The sequence below is a fragment of the Chlorocebus sabaeus genome, chromosome 7 (genome assembly GCF_047675955.1).
Source record: "Chlorocebus sabaeus isolate Y175 chromosome 7, mChlSab1.0.hap1, whole genome shotgun sequence".
NCBI lineage: Eukaryota > Metazoa > Chordata > Mammalia > Primates > Cercopithecidae > Chlorocebus > Chlorocebus sabaeus.
Genome location: NC_132910.1, coordinates 134,130,846 through 134,147,170, shown reverse-complemented (window position 1 = coordinate 134,147,170; position 16,325 = coordinate 134,130,846). Strand labels below are relative to the sequence as shown.

General features: G+C 43.5%; 1 long non-coding RNA gene and 1 pseudogene across 1 annotated transcript; one reads left to right on the top strand and one right to left on the bottom strand.

The window, feature by feature from the left end:
• Positions 1–4,055: 4,055 nt before the first annotated feature.
• On the bottom strand, positions 4,056–5,769 carry LOC103236600 (vesicle transport through interaction with t-SNAREs homolog 1B pseudogene; annotated as a pseudogene).
• Positions 5,770–5,852: 83 nt separating this feature from the next.
• LOC140712121 (uncharacterized) lies at positions 5,853–15,444 on the top strand. Its single transcript, XR_012093575.1, has 5 exons — positions 5,853–6,194; positions 8,592–8,657; positions 9,857–9,975; positions 12,272–12,389; positions 14,375–15,444. It is a non-coding gene; the product is annotated as an uncharacterized lncRNA (long non-coding RNA).
• The last annotated feature ends 881 nt before the right edge of the window (positions 15,445–16,325 follow it).

Below are 16,325 nucleotides of genomic sequence, written 5' to 3'. Positions count from 1 at the left end.
TGGACAGGTTGGTTGTGAACTTCTGACCTCAAGTGATCTGCCCACCTCCGTCTCCCAAAGTGCTGGGATTGAGCCACCATGCCCGGCCTGGACATTTCATAATAAAACAGTCACTACATGAGAAAGACAATTGTAAGTGAATATGTACCTAATAACAGCACTTCAAAATACATTAAGCAAAATTTGACAGAATTAAACACCTCTTCTTCAGGAATTGATAGAACATGTTTAAAAAATCAGTAAAGACATAAGATTTGAACAAAACCATCAGTCGCCTTGACCTAACTCACCTAACTGCACTCAACACCTGCAGAAGAGTGAACTATAAAAATGTTTACGGTGAATTTGAAGTAGGATGTCCTTTTTTGATCATTGAATTCATTTTTATGTGCAAAGTTAGATTTCTATACTTTTTTTTTTTGCTGGTTAACATAACATACATGAAAAATTTTACATATTCGAGTTTCGTTGTAATGTGATAAGTAGCACTTGTCCTGAAACTATGAACATTTCTCTCTGAAGGAAGTCCTGAGTTTATTCTAAAGAGCAAATAAAGGCTGGCTCATAGCTGTCATTCCTTAATATCTTTAAATTCCCCAGAATCTTCTAATACACACATTCCATCTCCTACGTTGTTTGAAAGTAACTGACCAATAAATAGATTGTTTCTTAAATAGCACGTTTCCCTTTAAAGTTATGTGTAAATTCAGTTTTATAAATCCATTTAAGAAAATGCTTAGGAGAGCTGCTATTTCACATCAAAAGAAGAGTTTTAATAAATCCTTAGGTTTTTGTTTGTAACACTTTACATTTCACCGAGTATTTTTGGTTTGCTCTTTACACTGATACTGAGGTAGGCAGCATTTCACAGATGAAGAAATAGGCTGACAGAGGCCAGATTCTAACATGGAGGGGCCAGATAGCTACTGAATAGTGGAGCCAGGTCTTCTGGTTTCCAATAAAAGTCCTTCCATTATCCTGTACAAATTAAAAGAATTTTTTTTTTTTTTTTTTTTTTTTTTTTTTTTTTTTTTTGAGACAGGGTCTCACTCTGTCACCCAGGCTGGAGTGCAGTGGCCTGATCACAGCTCACGGCAGCCTCAACGTCCCAGGCTCAAACCATCTTCCTGTCTCAACCTCCTGGGTAGCTGGGACCACAGATGTGTGCCACCACACTAGACTAACCTCTATTTTGGATACAGATGAGGTCCCCCTATGTTGCCCAGGCTGGTCTCAAACTCCTGGGTTCAAGTGATTCTCCTGCCTCAGCCTCCCAAATTGCTGGGATTACAGGCATGAACCACAGTGTGTGGCCTAAAAAGATCTTTTATTTTTATTTATTTTTTTAAGATGGAATTTCACTCTTGTCACCCAGGCTGGAGGGCAATGGCATGATCTTGGCTCACTGCAACCTCCGCCTCCCAGGTTCAAGTGATTCTCCTGCCTCATCCTTACGAGTAGCTGGGATTACAGGCACCCACCACCACACCCGGCTAACTTTCATATTTTTAGTAGAGACAGGGTTTCACCACATTGGCCAGGCTGGTTTTGAACTGACCTCATGTCATCCACCCGCCTCGACTTCGCAAAATGCTGGGATTACAGACATGAGCCACCCCGCTTGGCCAATTTTTTTTTTTTTTTAAATAAAGATGAAGTCTCACTATGTTGCCCAAGCTGGTCTCAAACCCCTGGGCTCATGCAATCCTTCTGCTCCGGCCTGCCACAGTGCTGGGATTACAGGTGTGAGCCACCATGCCCAGCCAAAACCAATTTTTAAAAACGAAAAATATTTTTAAAACATCAAAGTGGAAAAGATTCTTAAACAAGATCCTCAATTCACAAATTGATATGAGTACACCAAAATTAAATAGTTTTGTTCAAAGAAAGATATAATAGACAATGTTAACACATAGGTAACAGACTAGAAAGAAATACAATATATAAAAGCAATAAAGGGATAAATAGCTACAAAGAACTTCCGCAGGCCGGGCACGGTGACTTACACCTGTAATCCCAACACTTTGGGAGGCTGAGGCAGGTGGATCACCTGAGGTCAGGAGTTTGAGAGCAGCCTGGGTAACATGGTGAAACCCTGTCTCTACTAAAAATACAAAAATTAGCCCTGCGTGGTGGCGGGCGCCTGTAATCCCAGCTACTCAGGAGGCTGATGCACAAGAATTGCTTGAACGGGGGAGGCGGAGGTTGCGGTGAATGGAGATCTTGCTGCTGCACTCCAGCCTGGGGAACAGAGTGAGACTTTGTCTCAAAAAAAAAAAGAAGAACTTCTGAAAATCAGCAAAATAAAACAGGTAACCCTAAAGGAAAATAGTCAAAGGTTATGAGTAAGAATTTTAATAGATTCTGAGTCTCACCAGCGGATCACCTGAAGTCAGGAGTTTGAGACCGGCCTGGCCAACATGGTGAAACCCTGTCTCTGCTTAAAAATGCAAACATTATGGGGGCAGGGTGGTGGGTGTCTGTAATCCTAGTTACTCAGGAGGCTGATTCATGAGAACGCTTGAGCCTGGGAGGCACAGGTTGTAGTGAGTCACCATCACACTCCAGCCTGCGTGACAGAGCAAGACTCCCTCTCAAAAAAAAAAAAACCAATAATAAATAAATAAATATATTGTTTTTATCGTTCACACTTTTAACCTAATTAGGGTTTATTTTTGTAAGTCATATGTAGTAGAGTCATAATTTATTTTCTCTTCCATGAAGTAAACCATTTTTCCATTTTCACTAAATGACCATTTCCCCTGTGATTTGTCATGCCACCCCCAGGTGATTCAGCTATTGTGCACACTCTGTTCTTTTTGCTGCTGCTGTTGTTGTTGAAACAGAGTCTTGCTCTGTCACCCAGGTTGGGGTGCAGTGGCATGATCTCGGCTCACTGCAATCTCCGTCTCCCAGGTTTAAGCAATTTTCATGCCTCAGCTTCCCAAGCAGCTGGGACTACAGGCGCTTGTCACCATGCCCGGCTAAATTTTGTATTTTCAGTAGAGACAGGGTTTCACCATGTTGGCAAGGTTGGTCTCGAACTCCTGACCTGAAGTGATCCTCCTACCTTGGCCTCTCAAAGTGCTGGGATTATAGGCGTGAACCACTGCTCCCGGCCCACACTCCGTTCTGCACCACTCCTGGCTCTGTGCCTTGACTCTCTTCCATTCCCTTGATCTTTCTCTATGCCCACTACCCAAAATACAGAATTTTAAAATTTTGTTGGCTGGATACTGTGTCTTTATATTGATAGGTAATTCTTTCCTCGTTTGTTTTTCAATTCTTTATATAATTCTTATATATTTAACAATATATATATATAATTCTTTTTCAATTATATTAGCTAGTGTGTGGAAGTTTATTTATTCACAAATATTTTAGCATTTGTCAAATTCTTGCAAAAAATCTTGATGGGATTTTTAATAGTATTGCACCACATTTACAGATTAACTTTGGAGGACTGAACAATTCTACAATAACAAATTGTCCCAACGAACAGCATGGTATTAACATCCATTTATGCAGAAGTTATCTTCTCCTTATTTCTATATTTTTCTCTTTAATGTATTTGAAGTTTTTTAAAGTAGTACGTGCGCATAGTACATGCAAACGTTTTACGTAAAAAGGGATATCAATAAAATAAGTATAGGTCTGCCCCTCACCTCGGCCCCCGCAGCTTCTCTCCCCAGAGGAAGCCAGTTTCGTCCCAAACGAAGCCAGAGATTTGCTACGCATATACAGGCATGTATGGATGTTATAGGATGTTAACTGGGACCCTTCCTGTCAGAATTTCAGTAGAGGCAATGAGTCTGCATATATTATATTCCAAAGAAACCATCATGCAAAAACTTTAGCAAAGATACATGCGTCTTTTTTTTTTTTTTTTTTTTTTTTGACAGAGTCTCACTCTGTCACCCAGGCTGGAGTGCGGTGGCACAATCTTGGCTCACTGCAACCTCCACCTCCTGGGTTCAAGTGATTCTCCTGCCTCAGTCTCCCAAGTAGTTGGGCTTACAGGCCTGTGCCACCTTGCCCAGCTAGTTTTCGTATTTTTTTAAAAAGAAGTCATAAACAGCATTTATTACCTTGGTATATCATACTGGTCTTGTTGCTGTTCCTTCACATTTAAGCGGCTTTCCATCTTTCCTCCCTCCTCCCACAGCCTGGCTACACAGTGCGTGCCTGAACTGTTAGCCCACAGCAGCGATACGCTCATTCCATCCGCATCCCTAACATCACGCATTCACAGGGTAAAAGTCCTGGTCCACAAACCCTGCCCTACAGGAAGTTCAACGGTTGCGAAAGAATTTGTAGTAAACCAGGCCTCCCGGGATGGCGAGCTCCAGTAAGATGATCATGGAAAGCAGCTGCTTGTTGGTTGTCACTTTTCTGGACATTGAACGGAGAATCTTTCGACTTGAGCTCAAGTTTTCAGTTGTGCTTACCAGTCTACTCTTGGTGCATTCTAAACGGTCTTGTCGTTCCCCCAGCTCTTCTGTGGTTTCTGAGCCAAGCTGGTCAGTCTCTGTGGCCCGGTTCAGGCTTTCAGGGCCTTGCAGAAGCATTGCCCTTTGAGACTGTAGCCGATTCCCATGCTCATTCTCTGCAGCACATTTGCCGTATTTCATGTCTCCTCGCCTTCCTGGTGTGGCTGTCAAAGCTATGCTGCTCACCTCCCATGGAGTTTGGCAAGGGCCTGAGACAGGGGTGCATAACGTAGCTCCTCCTCCATCCCTGCCAGCGTTTCATTTGCTTCCTGTTGCTTTTCATCAAAATCCCTGATCAACTTCTCTTCAGTACTCGCCGTCCCCAGCAGCCGCTCGGGCAGCTCTTGTAGGTGTTCATGGAGGCCGCGGAAGATTTCGTGCAGCTTCTCCAGATGCTCCGGGGAGGCGGCAGAGGTGGCCATGGCGCAGGCCCAGCTCCAGCAGTGGCCACCGAGATTGGGGTGCTGGGCCCTCTCCTAGCCCAGTGGTCAGCTGCCCAGCCCCGTGGCCATCACGGCGACCGCTGCGCCGCCGCCGCCCAGGACGAGGCTCTTCCGGGGTCGCTAATTTTTGTATTTTTAGTGGAGACCGGGTTTCACCGTGTTGGCCAGGCTGGTCTCGACCTCCTGACCTCACGTTATCCGCCTACTTCCGCCTCCTAAAGTGCTGGGATTACAGGCACGGGCCACCGCGCCCGGCCAGTACGTGTGTCCTGAGCCCCTAGTCTACATTACGTATTTTAAAAGGTAAAGAGGTATGTGAGGATGACTGTAGAGATGGCTGTGCCGTGGAGTCCTCCAGAGAAAGAGGGCGGGGAAGACCTCTGGTTGCGAGGGAGGACTTAGTGGGAACTCTCAGAAAGTCTAATATGTTCACCAGTAATTAAAGAGACACAGTGCATTAACCGAATCTCACCTAGAAATCAGAAAAGACAAGGAAGAGATGACTAGCTCCTGAAAGGGCAGGAATGACGAAGGGGTCATCAATACTTTGGGATCAGCCTACATTCCTGAGTTTGTCAGGCCTGATGTTGCTTGAGTATTTCCTGCAGATCACTTGAAGGTCCCAGAGTCTGGAGCCATTTAAAATCCTGACCAAGAGGAACAACCGGACTCCACGAGAAAAATGTCCCTGTGGAGTGGGCCATGGAAAATCCTATGAGTGGTGGAAATGTCACCAAGAAGAAAATACATCGTCCAGTCATGGGAAATACACTCATAGATTCCTAGTAGAGGCCTTTGAAGGACAAAAACATTTACTATAGAAAGAAACACTTTTAAACTCCTGTCAGGACCAAGGAATGAGAAGTCATTTTATTTAATTTTCAGATTTAAGTCCCTAATGATCAATCATATGAACATAGTCCTGTTTAAAAATCAAACATTCTCTAATAGTCATAGCAAAGTCTTATTTATTTATTTATTTATTTATTTATTTATTTATTTTTGAGACGGAGTCTCACTCTGTCGCCCAGGCTGGAGTGAGTGGTGCAATCTCAGCTCACTGCAAGCTCTGCCTCCCGGGTTTACGCCATTCTCCTGCCTCAGCCTCCCGAGTAGCTGGGACCACAGGCGCCCGCCACCTCACCTGGCTAGTTTTTGTATTTTTAGTAGAGACGTTGTTTCACCGTGTTAGCCAGGATGGTCTCGATCTCCTGACCTCGTGATCCGCCCGCCTCAGCCTCCCCAAGTCCTGGGATTACAGGTATGAGCCACAGTGCCCGGTCATATCAAAGTCTTTTCATGGTAATACGGAGTATTAGTAACAATAAGGCCAGACGCGGTGGCTCATGCCTGTCATCTACCACTTTAGGAGGCGGACTCAGGCAGACTGCTTGAGCCCAGGAGTTCAAGACCAGCCTGGGCAACATGGCGAAACTCTGTTTCCACAAAAAATACAATAAAATTAGCCAGCAATGGTAGCTCGCACCTGTAGTCCCACCTACTCAGGAGGTTGAGGTGGGAAGATCACTTGAGCCCAGGAGGTCGAGGCTACGTGAGCCATGAGCGTGCCACTGCACTCTAGTCCGGGTGACTCTGTCTCAAAAAACAAACAATAGTCCTCAAAGTCCAAGCCATGGCTTTCTCTACCATGCTGTAAGGTAGACAATTTTTAGATTTTTATTTGTTACAGACAGGGTCTGTCTCTGATGCCCAGGCTGGAGTGCAGTGGCGCAATCATAGCTCACTGAAGCCCCCAACTCCCAGGCTCAAGCAATCTTTTGCCTTAGCCTTCCAAGTAGCTAGGACTACAGGCACAGGCCACCACACCTGGATGATTTTTTAATTTTATGTCGAGATGGGGGCTTCACTATGTTGCCCAGGTGGGTCTCAAACTCCTGGCCTCAATCCATCCTCCCTCTCCAGCTTCCCAAAGTGCTGGGATTACAGGTATGAGCCACCACACCTGATAGGTACAAAATGTTGAGGCTGTAGTTGAGAACTTTTTTCGCTCAATACAGTAGATCTAAACCTACTATTGAAAGTATGGCTGGGTGCGGTGGCTCATGCCTGTAATCCCAGTACTTTGAGAGGCCAAGGAAGGTGGATCCCTTGAGCCTAGGATTTCAAGACCAGCCTGGCCAACATGGCGAAACTCTATCTCTACTAAAAATACAAGAATTAGCCAGGCATGGTGGCACATGCCTGTATTCCCAGCCATCGGAGGCTGAGGTATGAGAATCACTTGAACTCAGGAGGTGGAGGTTGCAGTGAGACAAGATCATGCCACTGCAATACAGCTTGAGCAACAGAGTGACTGTCTCAAAAAAAAAAAAAAGATGTTGACTCTTTTTTGCAATCCCTCTGCAGTCTTCTTCCATGTGGAGCCATGGAAGCCTTCCACCCTGTAGGAAACACAAATTTCAGGCCCTTTAATTTGCATAAAGAAATTTCCGGCCAGCTGTGGTAGCTCACACCTGTAATCCTAGCACTTTGGAAGGCCGAAGTGAGTGGATTACCTGAGGTCAGAAGTTCAAGACCATCCTGGCCAACATGGTGAAACCCTGTCTCTACTAAAAATACAAAAATTAGCGGGGCATGGTGGTGTATGCCTGTAATCCTAGTTACTGGGGAGGCTGAGGCAGGAGAATAGCTTGAACCCAGGAGGTGGAGGTTGCAGTGAGCCAAGATCATGCCATTGCTCTCCAGTCTGGGAGACAAGAGCGAAACTCCGTCTCAAAAAAAAAAGAAAGAAAGAAATTTCTATCTTGCCACCTACAAATCTTAAACCTGAAGTGATTGGATCTCTTTTTAATCAATAGAGATAATTTCCGTGCATTTATGTTTTGAATAACTTTTTCGTTATGGTGATCACTTTTTTTTGTTGTTGTGGGTTTTTTTTGGAGTACAGAGATTATAAAAATGACATTAGTTAAGGGTAGAAATTTTCAAAATAGGAACTAAAGTGAATATTGAAATTCCACAGTCATAATTTACCACACAAAAATTAAGTACCTCTAGTACTGTTTTGTATTTCTTTCTAGTCTTTGTTCATCTGTATCCTTTTCAGAAAACATAATTGAGTTGGTAATGTATATACTAAGTTGTATTATTTATAATGGCTAAATAATATCCCATGACCACCTATGTGCCTGTTTTTATGTATTTAGGATTATTTCCTTAACAGAGTCCCCTTAAAGCAGAATTATTGGATAGGAGCTCTTGCTACATATTAAGAATCGGTCTGATTCTGCTCCTTCCCTTCCCGCTTTCTGCCCTGTAAATCATTTGGCAGCATCCACAGTGGTAATTGACTCCTTCTGTGCTTTTATTTTATGCTCATTGGGATCTTATATTTTTCTCAAATTCCTCTTTCAACTGCAAAATCTTGTGCAAAGCCTGCCAGCTAGCATGATGGGACCCCTGGATATAGCTATGGCAGCCCCACCTAAAGGAAAAGAGAAAAACGCAAGACTTACATTTTATCCATCCAGCTTTCTAAATGCATCTCTTTCTAGCAATCTTAGCCACAGAGATACACATCAGAATTCAGGAACTAAATGTTACCAATCTTCTACTTTGTACTAAGTATTTTACATGTTTCATTTTATTGAACCTTTAATAGCTGTTAGATTAAATAGGTCTCATCTTTGTTTTACAGATGCAGCAAATGAAGCACAGATTTAAATAACTTGCATTAACTAATAGGTTCAAGATTTCAATCCAGGTTTGTCTAACTTCAAATTTCTATCTCCTACACCAGTATCCCTTCATAGTTAAAAGAAAACTGTGGTTAGGGGCAATAGCTCTCGCCTGTAATCCCAGCACTTTGGGAGGCCGAGGCAGGAGGATTGTTTGAGCTCAGGAGCTTGAGACCAGCCTGAGCAACATAGTGAGACCCCATCTCTACAAAAAAGTAAATTAAAAAAAATTAGCCGGGCATGGGGGCATGTACACGTAGTCCCAGCTACTCGGGAGGCTGAGGCAGAAGGGTTGAAGCCAGGGAGCTTGAGGCTGCAGTGAGCTATGATTACACTGCACTGCAGTTTGGGTGACACAACAAGATCTTGGGTAAGAAAAGAAAAGAAGAGAGGAGAGGAGAGGAGAGGAGAGGAGAGAGAGAAGAGAGGGGAGGGGAGGGGGAAAAGAAAGGAGGGAGGGAGGGAGGGAGGGAAGGAAGGAGGGAAGGAGGGAAGGAGGGAGGGAGGGAAGGAGGGAAAGAGGGAGGGAGGGAGGGAAGGAGCGAGGGAGGAAACGGGACGGAAGGGAGGGAGGGAACGGAACAGAAGGGAGGAAGGGAGGGAAGGCTGTGAGCAAATGCCCAGTGGATTAAGTTCCCAAATAATATTGTAGGGGAGGAAAATCTTTCCTGTGTCCTCTTAAGTTCAGTGACTGGAGCCTGTGAATTAAACTGGCAAAAGACGAAGGCATACAAACGTATTTGATGTTAATATTTTGATTGTTTTTATGTGCTCAAAAGCGTTCATACTAAGTAAAGACTCAAGGAAGTGGTTAAAGTCGGGGCACTTAGATACCATCTCAAAAAGGGCAACAAAACATAGAGAAGCGATAAGACAAAGGAGAGGGGAGTGGAGCTTCCAGGGTGGCAAATTCTGGGAAGGTAAAATATGAGGGAAACTCATGGGAAGACAAGGTTAATTCACGCAGCCGCGTCTCAGTGCACCTCCTCTCCGGAGATAAAGGCTGTTTTTCCCTTCCTGGTACGAGAGTGGGGGATACTTTCACAAAGGGAAACTTGTTCCCTGCTTTTAGGTAGAAAGGGGGAGGATAGAGAGTATTTTCTGCACCTGCTATTTCACAGTTGCCTTCAGTTTAAAATAATGCTTTCGCAAAGTGGCATATTTTGGGGTGCCGATTCTGAGCCTCTTAAATTTATGGCTTATTTTTGTTTTTGTTTTGAGACAGAGTCTCTCTCTCATCATCCAGGCTGGAGTGCAATACTGTGATCTCGGCTCACTGCAACCTCCACCTCCTGGGTTCAAGCGATTCTCCTGCCTCAGCCTCCTGAGTAGCTTGGACTATAGGTGCGTGTCACCACACCTGGCTAAATTTTGTATTTTTAGTAGAAACGGGGTTTCGCCATGTTGGCCAGGCAGGTCTGGAACTTCTGACCTCAGGTGATCCACCTGCCTTGGCCTCTTGAAGCACTAGGACTACAGGCGTGAGCCACTGCGTTCAGCCTATGGCTGTTCTTTAATGTGCTTCAATAAATAACTCAGATCCAGTTTCCTCTTATTCTTTGCTTTCTTTTATTACATTTTCCTCATGTTCAGGCCATTTATTCTTGAGGTTTTCCCTTTAGCTCTATCGCTGTGAAATTGGAACTTTAATTGGTAGCATAAAATAATTTTCTAAGAAGATTGCTGTTGATTGCTGTTAATTGCTGTTAATTAATAAAAAGCATTGTTGATTTAGGTGCTGGGATTTTTGCCTTTTTGTTTTTTTTTTTAATTTTGTTTGGAGATGAAGTCTTGCTCTGTCGCCCAGGCTGGAGTGCAGTGGCACAATCTCAGCTCACTGCAACCTCTGCCTCCCGGGTTCAAGGGATTCTCCTGCCTCAGCCTCCTGAGCAGCTGGGATTACAGGCACAGGCCACCATACCCAGTTAACTGTTTGCATTTTTAGTAGAGACAGGGTTTCACTGTGTTAGCCAGGTGGTCTCCATCTCCTGACCTCGTGATCCACCTGCCTCAGCCTCCCAAAGTGCTGGGATTACAGGTGAAAGCCACTGTGCTCGGCCTGTTTTTAAATTAAGAAGATTCAGGCAAATTGTGTTTGTGTTCCAACAGTAAACAAGCTGATGTGAAAGAAATGATTATTACCAAAATGGATAATATTCTGTTACATTTTTCCTCATCCTCAACTGCTCAGGCCAATGCTATCTGATTTTAATGATACCGTTCGTTACTCCTGGAAACCAACAAAGAAATCAGAATTTACAAAGACCATGAAAACAAATCATACTCACAAGTGAGACAATATATGACCATGAAAGCTGTGGGGAGAGTGTGCATCATTCAAAGCAGAGAGTGAAAAGAAAAGCTGTGCTGGGTTATGGTATATTTATCTGGTCGGTACATGAAAATCTGAGGAGAATACTAGAAGGCCAAATGTTAAATGGCCAAAGCCAGGGAGCAAATTACTGCCAGACTTAGAAAAAGGGTTTTCAGCCAGTGTTGCCCCTAATGGGGTCTCAGACCGCCTCCATCAGAATCACCATCAGCACTTATTAGAAGTGCGTGTTTCTGGACCTCAGCCCAGACCTAACCTGAAATCTCCAAAAATGAGGCCCCGGAACCTACGTTTCACACAAGTTCTTTCTGGGCCTGGCATGGTGGCTCATGCCTGTAATCCTAGCACTTTGGGAGGCTGAGGCAGGAAGATTGCTTAAGCCCGGGAGTTCGAGACCAGCCCAGGCAACATGGTGAAACCCCGTCTCTACAAAAAAATCCCAAAATTAGCCATGTGTGTGTGCACCTGTAGTCCCAGCTACTCAGGAGGCTGAGGTGGGAGAGTCGTTTGAGCCCAGAAAGCCGCTTCACTCCAGCCTGGGTGACAGAAGGAGACTCTGTCTCAAAAACAAACAAACAAACCAACAAACTGAGTTCCTTGTGATTCTTTCACCAAGTGGAGAACCATGGACGTAGTCTCTGAGCCCCTACTAGTTACTGAAAGAAGTATAGTCACCTTGTAGTCCAATAATTTTTATCTTTGTTAGTGACTAATTGTTGACAAATATTTTCCTTCAAAATTTGCATTATTGAAATAATCAGGCGTGTAAAAATCCTTCTAAAATATTCAATTTAAAATTTGTATTAATGAAATGCTTCCCACCATATTATATGACAGATTTGCAGATATGAATCTGATACCAAATTCAACTGAAAAAATCTTCCTTATAAAATGCTAAGACATTCAAACCATTTTACTAATCTGTCAGGAAAACATTTGAGATACAGACAACATGATGTGATTTGCTTCACAATGAGCTGATAGTTGTTAAGCTGGGTGATGATTATATGGGGGTTTGATGTATTATATATGTATATTTGATATACTCCGTAATTTAAAAGATAAAAAAAAAGCTGTCCACCCAAATGCTTTGTAAAGAGTCTCTCATTAAGATATGTAATGTACCTGGTATTTGTTATTACTCCCTTTGTTTTGCTAGTTAGTAGGTATTCTGGATAGAAAATTAAGCACATACTAACTGAACATTGATTGTAATTGTAAAACTCAGATAAGCCAAATGGCATTTAAAAGCCCCAGGGAATGTTTACAATTGATAAGATGATTGTTATTATTATTATTTTGAAACAGGGTCTTACTCCATCGCCCAGGCCAGAGTGCAGTGGTGTAATCATGGTTCACTGTAGCCTCCATCGCTTGGGCTCAGGCAATACTCCCTCCTCAGTCTCCTTAGTAATTGGGACCACAGGTACGTGCCACTGTGCCCAACTAATTTATTTATTTATTTATTTTATGTATGCTTTATTTTCTATTTATTGCTTTTGGTACACCCTTGTAGAACACTGGCTAATTAAAAAAAGCTTTTTTTTTTTTTTTTTGTAGAGAGTCCCACAGTGTTGCCCAGGCTGGTCTCAAACTTCTGGGCTCATGCAAGCCTCCCGTGTCAGTCTCCCAAAGTGAGATTACAGGTGTGAGCCACTGCACCTGGCCAAGATTTTTTTTTTTTTTTAAGATAGAGTCTCGCTCTATTGCCTAGGCTGGAGTGCAGTGGCGTGATCTCAGCTCACTGCAACCTCCACCTCTTGGGTTCAAGTGATTCTCCTGCCTCAGCCTCCCAAATAGCTGGGATTAAAGGCACACGCCACCATGCGCAGCTAATTTTTGCATTTTTAGTAGAGACAGAGTTTCACCATGTTGGCCAGCCTGGTCTCGAACTACTGACCTCAAATGATCCGCCCACCTCAGCCTCCCAAAGTGCTGGGATTACAGGCATGAGCCACCGTACCCTGCCCCAAGATTATTCTTATTCTTGTCATTATTATTATTTTTGAGACGGAGTCTTGCACTGTCGCCCGGGCTAGAGTGCAGTGGCGTGATTTTGGCTCACAGCAACGTCTGTCTTCCGGGTTCAATCAATTCTCCTGCCTTAGCCTCCCAAGTTGCTGGATTATAGGTGCATACTAAGAAAGTCTTACAGTGTCCATCAACAGAGGAGTGGAAAAACGAAATGTGGTATGTACATAAAAAGGAATATTAATCAGTCTTAAAGAGGAAGGTACTTTGGGAGTCTGAGGTAGGCAGATCACCTGAGGTCAGGTATTCAAGACCAGCCTGGCCAACATGGTGAAACCCCATGTCTACTAAAAATATAAAAATTAGGTGGGCGTGGTGGCGGGCACCTATAATCCCAGCTACTCGGGAGGCTCAGGCAGGAGAATCGCTTAAACCCTGGAGGCGGAGGTTGCAGTGAGCTGAGATCGTGCCACTGCACTCCAGCCTGGGCGACAGAGCCAGAATCTGTCTCAAAAAAAAAAAAAAAAAAAAAAGAGAGGGAGGAAAGCCTGCTACATGCTATAACATGGATAAACCTTGAAGATATTATGCCAAGGAAAATCAGCCAGTCACAAAAGGACACCTATTGTATGATTCCAGTTATTTGAGGGCCATGAAGTAGCCAAATTCATAGAGTGCAGAATGATGGTCACCAGGGTGGACAGGGAAGGATGCAATTGGAAGTTACTGTTTAACGGGCCGAGAGCCTTAGCTGGGGAAGATCAAAAGTTCCGTAGATGGATGGTGGTGGTGGCTGCACAACAATTTGAATGTACATAACGCCGCTGAATTACATACTTAAAATGGTAACTTTTGTTGTGTATATTTTACCACAATTAAAAAAAAATAGTGAGCACCTGTTGTGTGCTGGTCACTGTTGAAAAAGACAGTGAGGTGCCTGAGCTCATGGAGCTTCCATTCTGCTGAAGGAAATAGACAGTAAGTGAGATAAGTATGAAGGAAATAAAGAGGGTGATTTCGTGACATAGTAACTAGAGAGGGGAATATCTACTCTAGGTAGTGGTGTTGGAGATGAGATTTAAGGGATGGGAATGAGCCTCTAAAGGCATTCCAGATAAAGGATGCAGCAAGTATGAAAGTCCTGAGGAAGGGAAAGACTGAGGATGAGAAAAGAGGCCAGGAGGTTCAAGAAGCAGACACATGGCCTGGAATCTTTTGTTGTGCAAAGAAGAGAAGATGGTGGGGCAGATCAAGGGGTTGACAAACTTTTTCTGTAAAGGACCAGATGATAAATAATTTAGGTTTTTCAGGCCAAGAGAAAAAAAAAAAAGAAGGAAAAATGAAATTTACATAATGACACTGGTAGGAAAAAAGTCTGACATAGTGTCTATAATTTTGAGAAAGGAGTGACCAGTAATGACATTTTTTTGTTCCACTTAGGAAATGATCAGAGCCTCACCTGAACTATTATCCATCCAAAAGTGGGATTCTTAAAAGGAGGAGGGCCTAGAAATGAGAAAGAAGTGAAAAATATGTTTGTTGAAAGGCCAACATGGGTGTTTGGAAGAGAGGTAATGCTAATGAGGTATTCGTAAAATTGGAGGTAGGCAACTTTGCTTTTGATACCCGTTATCACCATTCCATTGCCCCCGTAAATGTAAATTCCTCAGGTGTTTGGCACATACGACATTCAATACATATTTGTTGAATAAGGTAACTTTTTCCTTCTTTTTGCTTATTCCCTGAGAAATAAGTGCCCTGGTGCTGCCCCCTGGTGGCTAAAGGATCCCTTCATTGGGCGCCTAAACCCTCCTTGGTAATGCTGTGGGCTGGGAAGCACGGCTCTGTGTGACTGCAGTTCCCCTTCCTCACAAAGGATATTCAGGATGTTAAAGGGTATTAGTGGTATAGATAAGAGAAATACGTTTTTCTTTCTTTTAAATGTTATATTTGATTTTTAAAAACTTTATCCAAGTGGATCTGAAAGTCTTAATAAAAATGCCTACGAATAAAAAAGGGTTACATGGACATGTGCGAGAATAGTTCCTCCTTCCATTTAAAACAAACAATTCCTTTTTAGCCAAACTTCCTTTTTACAAAACCGCTATATTTAGCTTTCCCTTCTTGAGATGAATCTTTCCTTTCCATAAAATTTTAAAACAAAATAAGTAACTGGCTTAAGCCAAAATTGGGATTTAATATTTTATTTTATTTTGTTTTATTTTGTTTATTTAGAGACGGAGTTTTGCTCTTGTTTCTCAGGCTGGAGTGCAGTGGCGCGATCTCGGCTCACCGCAACCTCCGCCTCCTGGGTTCAAGCCTTTCTCCTGCCTCAGCCTCCCGAGTAGTTGGAATTACAGGCACGCGCCACCATGCCCAGCTAATTTTGTATTTTTAGCACAGACAGGGTTTCACCATGTTGGTCAGGCTAGTTTAGAATTCCCAACCTCGTGATCCGCCCACCTCGGCCTCCCAAAGTGCTGGGATTACAGGTGTGAGCCACTGTGCACAGCAGGGGTTTAATTTTTTTTTTTTTTTTTTTTTTTTTTTTTTTTTTTGAGACACACTCTTGCCCTGTCGCCCAGGTTGGAGCGCGGTCTCCGCTCACTGCAAGCTCCGCCTCCCAGGTTCACGCCATTCTCCTGCCTCAGCCTCCCGAGTAGCTGGGAATACAGGTGCCCACCACACCCGGCTACTTTTTTTTTTTTTTTTTGTATTTTTAGTAGAGACGGTTTCACCATATTAGCCAGGATAGTCTCGATCTCCTGACCTTGTGATTCACCCGTCTCGGCCTCCCAAAGTGCTGGGACTGCAGGCGTGAGCCACTGCGCCTGGCCGGGATTTAATTTTTTAAGGGTGGTCTCAGTAGATGGAATTAAATTAAGGTTGTAAATAGACTTAAATTACTGTTATTGGCAATGTTGAATAGTAAGGCTACTAAAGCCATAAATCAAAGCAATATTAATAAAAATCAATTCTAAAACACAATTTGATATTACTTTGAAAAACATTTTATTTTATTTTCTTTCTTTTTTTTTTTTTTTTTTGAGACGGAGTCTCGCTCTGTCACCCAGGCTAGAGTGCAGTGGTGCGATCTTGGCTCACTGCACGCTCTGCCTCCCAGGTTCACAAGATTCTCCCGCCTCAGCCTCCCGAGTAGATGGGGCTACAGGCGCCCACCACTATGCCTAGCTAATTTTTTTTTTTTTTTGTAGTTTTAGTAGAGACGAGGTTTCACCGTGTTAGCCAGAATAGTCTCGATCCCCTGACCTCATGATCCACCCACCTCAGCTTCCCAAAGTGCTGGGACTGCAGGCGTGAGCCACCGCGCGCGGCTGAAACATATTTTCTACTGAGTGACATTATCAGACCCACATATAAGCCCAGCCAT